Here is a 10,793-nt window from a genome sequence, read left to right as displayed (position 1 = left end):
TTGTTCAGCCGCAGGTGTTAGAGACATCCTTCCTGACCTGGCTTTGGCAAATAGGGTTTTTCAAGTGTAAGCTTTTATCGTAGAACACTTAGCAGAATTGCGTACATAGGTTAACCCAAATTACTTCATAATTTTTTTGATAACTAAATCAGTCTTTTAAACAGAATTGATATAAAAGTATAAGAACGTTAAAGATGCTTATAAGTCGTTTTCGGAATGTCTATAGTTGATCCTGTGCCAAATCATGCTCTTTTAATTAAGCCTGCTGCGTTTGAAAATCTGAGCGACTGGGAGAAATGTGAATTGATTTATCATGGCATGTTGTTTTCTCTTATGCTTAATTATAGGGTCCCCTTGACTTAGCAACACCTAATTCAAAAATCATTAGTGGGGAACCACAGGCAGTGCCTGAAGAGGTGTCATGGTGACCACGGCCGGAGAGTAGAGCCCACACTGCAATGTCAGGAATCCCACACAATCCCAGGGGCCTGTCCCGAGAAGCATCCGCCGTCATCATCATCACCACTGCCACCGCCACTGCCGGATGCATTCTAGAGAGATGTGGGACACTTGGATTGGGGACATGAATTTATTTGAAAAACCACTTTGGGTTTATAAATATGATTTCTGATGAAACTAGATTGGAAAATTTTTCATCATCTCTGTATACCTATTCTTTAATTTTTCATTTGACATGAAATGCAATGAGAAAATCTGCGTGTTGCAAGGTGGTCCTAGCCATCCTCTTGATTGGGGTAGTCTTGGGTATGTGCCTGTTGCTTTACTTTAGTGAATGCAACAAATGTGACGGGAAAAAAAGAGACAACTTCCTGCTGGGGCCTGTCAAAGTGCCTCATGAAGGCCTTGGAGAAATGGGGAAACAGGTCATCATTCGTAAAGAGGATCAAGAAAAGTTAAAAGAGATGTTTAAAATTAATCGGTTCAATTACATAGCCAGTGAGATAATTGCGCTCAACAAATCTTTACCAGATGTTAGATTGGAAGGGTGTAAAACAAGGGTGTATCCAGAAATCTTGTGGAAGGTACTTTGCCACAATGAGGCTTAGAGCACACTTCTGTGAACTGTCCATAGTGTCATTAATCACTCGCCAAGACACATGCTAAAAGAAATTGATCTAGTAGATGATGCCAGTGAAAGAGCCTTTATGAAAAGGCCCTAGGGAGTTACATGAAAAAATTAAAAGTAACAGTTCATGTCATTTTAATGGAATAATGTTCCAAATTGATCAGAGCTAGAATAAAAGAAGCTGCTGTACTTTTATATAATAACATTTAATGTAACGTCTACTTTTAAAATGTTTTTTTAATGTTTTAATTTTAAAAATAATAAATGAATTAAATAAAAGAAATTGCTGCGTCTAAAGGCCAAGTGATCACCCTCGTAGACCCTCGCTGTGAGTGCACAGGGGGATGACAGGAGGCTTTCTTAGCCAGGATCAAACATGACAGGAAAACAGTGGTCTGTCCTACCATTCATGTGATCAGAGATGGTACTTCTGAGTGTATGGCAGATTCTGATATGACCTATGGTAGATTCACTTGGAAGCTCAATTTTTGCTGATATCCTGTTCCCTGAAGAAAAATGAGCAGAAGGAACGTTGATCGGACTCTTCCTGTCAGTATACCTACAATAGAAGGAGACCTTTGCTCAGGAGATAGAGATCACTTTCAGGAAATTGGAACATAAGATGTTAGAATGAATATTTGGGGAAGAGAGAAAAATAGAAAATTCATTTACGATTCAGCAGTGTGGAGGAATTAAGGAGATTGTTACCTGCTCACGCGCTGGACATGGGTTTAAAAAAGCTACATCTTGTGTGTTTCCCAGAGGCACAGGACAGATTATCGATAATAATGACAGATGAGTCATAGAAATGTGGATGGGTGAATTTCAGAATTTCTTCTATATCATGTCTCGGGGTGTACGAAAGTAGATTATGGAGATAGAGCATCAAGACTTGGCCTAAGACACAAACTGCAATGCAAACCTTAATGGTTTGGTCACGATGCTCAAATGCCACCACCTAAAGGCAACCGACCTTGCAACATATAAACAGTAATCAGTGCCTGGATGAAGCCACAAAAGAGGATAGCCAGGTGCCCAGCATTAGAGGCTGCGATGGAAGCTGGTCCCAGCAGTGGCCTTTTCAAAATGTTATTCTTCCAGAAATATTCTGAGACAAAACTTATGAAAACATAAAAAAAAAAGGACTGACTAAGCTAACTCTGCATACCTTTCTGTCACATTCTTAAGTACTGAAAATAGGAAAAATGCTTCTGTCCTGCAGGATGTAAGATTTCTCAGCCATTAAAAATGCTTCTGAGCTGTGATCCGGCCTTCCTGTCCAAGGTCATGGAACGACAATGGAGCAAGACCGTGCATACAGATGTTTACAAGATCGGAAGAGTCTTTCATCATTGTAAAGAATATTCAGATGATGAAACAATCAACAAAATGTGCTTTCTAGAAAGCTGCACCTCTTTTGGCTTGCTATAACATCAGTAATTTCGGCTGAACATGCTGCTGTAATGAAGATATTTCCAAGATTTTCTCCCGACTCGTAGCCAGTATATGAAATATAGATATAAAGATATATTAAAAGAACTGGAACCAGATTCAGAATCACGAAAACATTTTTACAAAGAATTCTTTAAAACGATATTAAACAAGGTTAAAAGGAAATTAGAACTATGAGAAGTACAACTGGTTGTGGGACAGTATCAAATTTCCAAAAAGATTTTATATTTCAGTGGAGAAAAATAATTGATTCCAATGACATTCATTTTGTTTATTCCCAAAATTCAGACCAGACAGCAGCAGAAAATAAACTTTTATGATAACACCTGGGTGTTATGTTCAATATGCCCACAAGACGGCAGCAGAGAATAACATTTCATTACTTCCACTCTGGTGTTATTCCAAGATGCACAGTAGATGAGAGCAGAAAATGCATTTTCATCATGGCATACACTCGGATGTTATTCCCAAAATGCCCACCGGGTGAAAGCAGAAAATATATTTTTATAACATACACTAGCTTGTTATTTTAAAAATTGGCCAAGACACGGCAGCAGAGAATGATTTTTCATGACGACCTGAGCATGTGAAAATGTTATTCTCTGCTGCCATCTGGTGGGTATTTTAGGAATAACACCCGAATCTTGTCATCATGAATATTCATTCTATGCTGCCGTCCATTGGGCATTTTGGGAAGAAGATACAATTTTAAAAGAATTACTTCAACTGCTACCTCGTTTGCATTTTGAAAATAATATCTAATGGTATATAGTCATGAAAAATTATTATGCGCAGCCATTTACGTATCTTGGGAAAAATGAGGATTTGACGTCCTGAAAAGTTATTCTCTGCTGCCATCTCGTGGCTATTTCGAAAATAACAAGCAAATGTATGTCATAATTTTTTGTATGTGTATGCTGCCATCTGGTGTGAATTTTGGGGATAACACCTGAGTGTATGCCATCATGAAAACATAATTTCTGCTCCCATCTACTGTGCATCTTGGAATAAGACCCGAGTATAATTAAATGTTATTCTCTGCTGCCATCTCGTGGGCATTTTAGGATTAACACCCAAATGTTATCATCATGAATATTCACTCTATGCTGCCATCCAATTGGGTATTTGGGGAAGAACACAGAACATTTCAAAGAATTATTTCAACTGCTTTCTCGTGTGCATTTTGAAAATAATAATGGTAAGTCGTTATGAAAAGTTGTGCGCAGCCATCCTGTATATCTTGAGGAAATCAAAGGAGTGCATGTCCCGAAACATTATTTTCTGCTGCAATCTCTTGGCCATTTAGAAAATAACAAGCAAGTGTATGTCATCATAATTTTTTTGCTGCCATCTGGTTTGCATTTTGGGAATAAGATCCAAGTTTATGCCACCATGAAAAGATATTTTCTGCTCTCATCTACCATGCATCTTGAAATTAGTCTAGAGTATAATTAAATGTTATTCTCCGCTGCCATCTTGTGGGCATTTTTAGGATTAACACCGAGGTGTTTCTCATGAATATTAATTCCCTGCTGCCGTCTGGTGGGCATTTTGGGTATAACACCACAGTGCATGTCATGAAATGACATTTCTGCTGCTGTATAGTGTGCCATTTTATAAATAACACCCAAAGGTATGTCATCATGAAATATTCTGTCTGCTGCCTTTTAGTATGTATCTTAAGGAAAAACGAGGAGTGCATGTTATGAAAAATTGTTCCCTGCTGCCATCGTGTGGGCATTTTGAAAATAACAACCAGGTATATGTCATCATAAAAATTTATTTTTTGCTCTCATCTGGTGGGCATTTTGGGATAAAACACATGTGTATGTCATTAGGAAAATTCGTTTACTACCACCACCCTAAGTGCATCCTGGGAATTACACCAGAGTGCAATTTAAAAAGTTATTCTCAGCTGCCATCTGGAAGGCGCTTTGAAAATAGCATCACGAAGCATGTCATAAAATGTTATTTCTGCTGCTACATCATGTGCATTCTGAAAAGAAACCCAAGGGCATGTCATTATGAAAAGTTTTTCTCCATTGCCATTTCGTGTACATCTTGGGAAAAACACAGGAGTGCATTTCATGAAATGATTCTCCACTGTCATTTTGTAGGCATTGAAAATAACACCCAGCTGTATATTCGTGACTATTCATTCTCTGCTGTCATCTGGCGGGCCGTTTTGGAAGAAGAACAGAGGACATATTATAAAGTATTATTTCCGCTGCTATCTCGTGTGCTTTCTGAAAATAATACCTAGGAGCATGCTGTTACGAAAAGTTATCCACTGCCATTTTGAGAACATCTTGAGAAAAACATAAGCGTAGGTCATGAAATATTGTTCTCTGCTGCCATCTCGTGGGATTTTTCAAAATAGCAAGCAAGTGTATGTCATTATAAAAATTTATTTTCTGCTGCCATCCTGTCGGCATTTGGGGAATAACACTCAAGTGTATGCCATCATAAACATATATTTTCTGTTCTCATCTACTGTGCATCTTGGAATAACACCAGAGTGGAAGTAATAGTCATTCGCTGCTGCCATCTGGTGTACATTTTAGTAATAACATCTAAGAGTTTGTCATCATGAATATTCATCCTCTGCTGCTCTCTGGTGGGCAATTTGGAACAAGACCACGGCACATGTCATAAGGAATTATATCAGCTGCTATCTCATGTGCATTTTGAAAATAATACCTAAGCATTTGCCTTTATGAAAAGTTGTTCACGGCCATTTCGTATACATTTTAGGAGAAATACAGGAGTGCGTATAAGGACAAATTATTCTCTGCTGCCATCTCGTAGGCTATTTGAAAATAACAAGCAAGTGTAAGTCATGAAAATTTATTTTCCCCTGCCATCCTGTGGGCATTTTGGGAATAACGCGCGAATGTATGCCATCATGAAGATACATTTTCTTCTCTCATCTACTGTGCATCTTGGAATCACACCAGAGTGCAAGTAATAATAAATTATTCTCTGTTCCATCTGGTGGGCATTTTAGAATAATAAGGATTGTTTGACATCATGAATATTCGTTCTCTGCTGCCATCTGGTGGGAATTTGGGGTGTAACACCACAGTGCATGTTAGAAAAAGATATGTCAGCTGCTATCCTGTGTGCTTTTTATAAATAAAAGCCAAGGGCAAGCCGTCAGAAAATGTTTTTGTCTTCCTCCTTTCCGTGTGCATATTAGGAAAAACACAGGAGTGCATGTCATGAAGTGATGCTCTGCTGCCATGGCGTGTGCATTTTGAAATTAACACACAGGTGTTGGTTCATCATGACTATTCATTTTAGGCTGCCATATGCTGTGAATTTAGGGAATAACACGTTATTTCTGCTGCTATAATAAGACCATGTCACCAAAGTTTTGGTCTGAGGCTATTTCGTGTGCATCTTGGAAATAAGACATGAGTGCATGTCAGGAAAAATTATTCTCTGCTTCCATCTCCTAGGCACTTAGATAATAACATGCAAGTGTATGTCCATATAATAATTTTTCTGCTGCCATCTGGTGGGCATTTTAGGAATGACACGCAAACTGTAGGTCATCGTGAAAATGCATTTTCTGCACCTATTTTTGTGCTTCTTCGGAATAACACCAGAATGTAGATGATAAAGAGATATTCTCTGCTGAAATCTTGTGTATATTTTAGTAATAACACTTGAATGTTTGATAGCCTGAATATTCTCTTCAGCCAACTGGTGGTCATTATGAAAATGACACCCAGATGGATACCATCATAAAAATTAATTCTCTGCTGCCATCTCCTGGGCATTTTTGGAATAACACTCTAGTGTAGGTTATCGTGAGTAGTCATTTTCAGCTGCCATCTGGTGGGCATTCTGGAAATAACACAACACGTGATTTCTGAAAATAAAACCAAGGGAATGTCGTTATAAACGGTTTTAATCTACCGTCATTTCATGTCAGTCTTGGGAATAACACAGAATTGCATATCATGAACATTTTTTCTCCTCTAACATCTCATGAACATTTTGAAAATAACACGCAGGTGTATGTCATCATAAAAATTTATTTTCTCTGCCGTCCGCTGGGCATTTGAGGAATAAAACACAGAGCATGTCATTAATGTTATTTTGCTGCTATGTCATGTGCATTCTGAAAATAAACTCAAGGCATTGCCATTATGAAAAGTTTTCTGGTGCCATTTTGGGTGCATCTTGAGAAGAACACAGGAGTGCGTGTCATGAAGTGACTCTCTTCAGCCATCTTGTGGGCATTTTGAAAATAACACCCTCGTCTGCCTCATCATGAATACTCATTCAGTGCTACCATATGGTGGGCAATTCGGGAATAACAGCACAGCTCACAACATAAACAGTTATTTCTTGCTATCTCGTGGAGTTAGAAAATGACACCTAAGCATATTTGATTAAACAAAGTTTTTGTCTGTGGCCATTTTGTGTGCATCTGCTGATAAACACGGGAGTGCATATCATGAAAAATTATTCTCTGCCGCTTGTTAAAAAAAGTTTTGCTGCTATGTCCTGTATACTTAAAAAATAACACGCAAGCATATGTCGTTATTAATTTTTTCTCTGCTGCCATGTTAAGTGAATCTTCAGAATGAAATCGGATTACATCATAAAAAGTTGTTATCTACTGCCATCTGCTGGACATTTTGATAATAACAGGTAAATGTCTTCATAAATTTTTTTTCTGCTGCCATCTCGTGGGCATTTTGGGAATAACATCCAAGTGTAGCTAGTCATGGATATTAATTTCTGCCGCCATCTTGTGGGAATTTTTGGAATAACACCACATCGCATGTCTAAAACTATTATTTCTGCTGTGATCTCATTCAGAGATAATTATAATAAAATGGCAGCAGAGATAAACATTTCATAACATCATGCCCAACAGGCACTCTTCTGTCATACACAAAACGCCCACGAGATAACTGGAGATAATGAATATTCATGACGTCAAACACTCTGTGTTATTCCTAAATGCCCACCAATTGACAGCAGATAATAACATTTAATTACTTACACGATGGTGTATTCCGAGATGCAGAGTAGATAACAGAAGAAAATATATTTTCATGATGGCATACACTTGGTTGCTATTCCCAAAATGCCCACAGGATGGCAGCAGAAAAAAATATTTTTATGACTTATGCCTGTTTATTTTCAAAATGCCCACAAGATGGCAGCAGAGAATAATTTGTCATTGAACTACTACCGTATTCTTCCTAAAATACATACGAAATGGCCATTTATAACTACTTTTCATAACGACACGCTCTCAAGTCTTATTTTCAAAATACACATGATATAGCTGCTGAAATAGTTCTTTATGACATGTGCTCTGCTCTTCTTCCAAAAACACCATGAGGTTATTTTCTAAATTGCCCATCGGAGCAGAGAATGAAAATTCATGATGACAGACACCGAGGTGTTACTACTAAAATACATACCAGATGGTAGCCCAGAGAACCTCTTTATTACTTAAACTCTGGTGTTATTCCAAAGACGGGAGCAGAAAATAAATTTTCATGTTGACCTATATCCCAGTGTTATTTCTAAAATGGCCACCAGATGGAAGCAGAAAAATTTTTATGATGACATTCACTTGACTGCTACTTTCAAAATGCCTGTGAGATGGCAGCAGAGGATAATTTTCAGGACAAGCATTGCTGTATTTTTCTTAAGATACACACGAAATAGCCGTTAAAAAAACAACATTACTGAATGACATGTTCCTACCTATTATTTTCTAACTGCATGAGAACGCAGCAGAAATAATCATTTATGACATGTGATGTGGCATTATTCCTAAAATTACCCCCAGATGGCGGCAGTGAACGAATATTTATGATGACCTACTTTGAGGTGTTATTCCTAAAATGCCCACAAGATGGTAGCAGAAAAAAAAATTTTTTTGAACACATACCTGAATATTGTTATCGAAACGTCCACGAGATGGCAGCAAATAACAATTTGACTTATACTCCGATTTTATTCCCAAAATTCACACCAGATGGAAGCAGAAAATAAAGTTTTAAGATGAAATACACCTGGATGTTATTTTCACACCCACGATATGGCAGCAGAAACAATTTTGCATGACATGCACTCCTGCGTTATTCCCAAGGTTCACTCGAAACGGGAGCAGAGAACAAATTTATAACGATACACTGTGGGGTGTTATTTTTTAAATGCACACGAGATAGCAGAAGTAACTTTTCTTGACATGCACTGTTGTTTTATTCCCAAAATGCCCACCAGATGGCAGCAGGAAAAAAATTATGATGACACACTTATTTTCAAAATTCTCACAAGATGGCAGTAGAATATAACTTTCATGACTTGCACCCTTGTGTTATTCCCAAGCTCCTTTGTGTGCTGGAGTTGGGGGGAAGGCAGTGATAATACATGTGGGGAGAAGGGGCGGGAATGTGTACAGATACCCTAAGTAAACGATGAGTGAGGATGTTCCCCATGGCCTCAAGTTTCTGAAAATTGTAGCTTCAAGAAATAACAAATTTGGAAATGATGCAGGAAAAGACACAGTTACATAAAAGGCTGTATAGTGATCCAGACTGAAGATACGGGAGATACATATCAAGATCTGAGAAAAATAAAGAAATAGATATAAAAACACAGACAAACAGACATACACGCACAGTGGAAGTCAGAAGTCAGGATAAGTTGCTTAACACAGGTTATTCTAGTGACAACTCACCCCCGTTTCCAGCTGCTGGGGGTCACAGTCCCCGCCTTCGGCATCCACCCTCACACTGTCCTCGTTACCAGCTCCCTCAGCCCACGCAGCCCAGCTGGAGCTGACACCAGGCAGGGCTGGGTGCCATCTGGAACCACAGGAATGAAGCTTTGGTACCCCCAGATGCGAGCCCTGAGCATATCTGCTGGGGGACCCAAATCGACCCCCAACCCAGCCCTGACCTGAGTCCTGGGAACACTCACAGGCTCACCTCTGCTGCCCGGGGCCCTGGACAGGGGAGTGACCTGCAGCATATGCAGGACTCATCTGCAGCCACGGGGATGGGCATGAGATTCCCAGTCTTGTTCCCTAGAATGGTGTCATCGTGTCACCTGCAGCTGCTGTGACAGTCTGCAAGCACAGTCGGCTTCTCCAGGGAGGAGCGCACCTGTGTCTCAGGTGCAAGGTTAGCAGCAACCGCCAGCACTTAGGCAGGAGGCCTAGTGAGCAGCAGGCAAAGCTGGAAGGGACATCCCTGTGCTTCCTGGAGCCGCAACCAGGGCCTGGGCTGTCTCCTCTCCAGTGGGATTGACCCTCGATCGGTTCACAATGACCTGGGCTTGTCCCCGTGTACCACCAGCTCCCAGCCAGGGCAGGAGCTGCATGTCCAGTGCCCGCAGTCCTGGTTTTGTGCCCTTCCCTCAGCCCTCCCATCCACACCCCGTCGTGTGGGGTCTCTAAGCCCCCAGAACATCAAGGGGTTCTCAAACATCTTCCACCTTCCACGAACCTGATTCAGCCCTGGACGCCCTCCACACTCACCCTCGCCCCCAGCTAAGGTTCCTTTTCTTTATGAGGTTTTTCCAGTCATCCGTTCGCATTTCAGATTTGGGCATTTCCTCGGAAGAAAGGCACAGATGTACCTAGGGGTAGTAAACAGCGCCTCCCTGCTGTGGCCGTGCCGAGGGGCAAGTGGAGGGCACATCTGTCCAGTGGACAGGAGACAACAGGGGGGACAAGTGAGAGCCCCTGTACCCACTGTTCGCTTCCGTGGAACTGGAGCACGCCGGAGTGGGCGAGAGTCCCCGTCCCTATCCAAGAACAGGAGGGTACAGCATTGAGCGGAACCTGGCCCAGCCTGTGCCCCTTCCCAGTCCCTTGGGCTGCAGGTGCCCCAAAGGCTGCCCTAGGGAGGGAACCCTGTGTGGAGTCAGCTTGACCCCTGAGGTAAGGATGGGGTCTTCTGGAGAAGCCTTATGGGGTGCACCCAGGACAGCCCCCTCGGCAGAGCTGTGGGGTCACCAAGCACAGACAGAAGCGAGCCCAGATGAGGGGCCTGCCCTGGTGTGGGCTGCTTGACTCAGGGGCCAGAGCGGGAGCCAGTCTCAGGCTGCCTGGGGTGTATGCACACAGCCCAGCCCCCTCTGATCCATCAGCCTCAGAGGACAGTGCCCCTCAGGAAGGTGACCACTCATCCAGAGCCACAAAGCCAGCAAGTGGCCAAGCCTTGCTGAGGACAAAGCCCAGCCTGGACTAGTCCTACCCTCTGTCTGCTGT

General features: G+C 41.2%; 1 pseudogene; it reads left to right on the top strand.

The window, feature by feature from the left end:
* The first annotated feature begins 704 nt into the window (after positions 1-704).
* LOC120607154 (polypeptide N-acetylgalactosaminyltransferase 1-like) lies at positions 705-2,130 on the top strand (annotated as a pseudogene).
* The last annotated feature ends 8,663 nt before the right edge of the window (positions 2,131-10,793 follow it).

This window comes from Pteropus medius, unplaced genomic scaffold (genome assembly GCF_902729225.1).
Source record: "Pteropus medius unplaced genomic scaffold, Ma_sr-lr_union100, whole genome shotgun sequence".
Lineage (NCBI taxonomy): Eukaryota > Metazoa > Chordata > Mammalia > Chiroptera > Pteropodidae > Pteropus > Pteropus medius.
The sequence above is the reverse complement of the archived record's forward strand: the minus strand, read 5'-3'. Positions and strand labels throughout refer to the sequence as shown.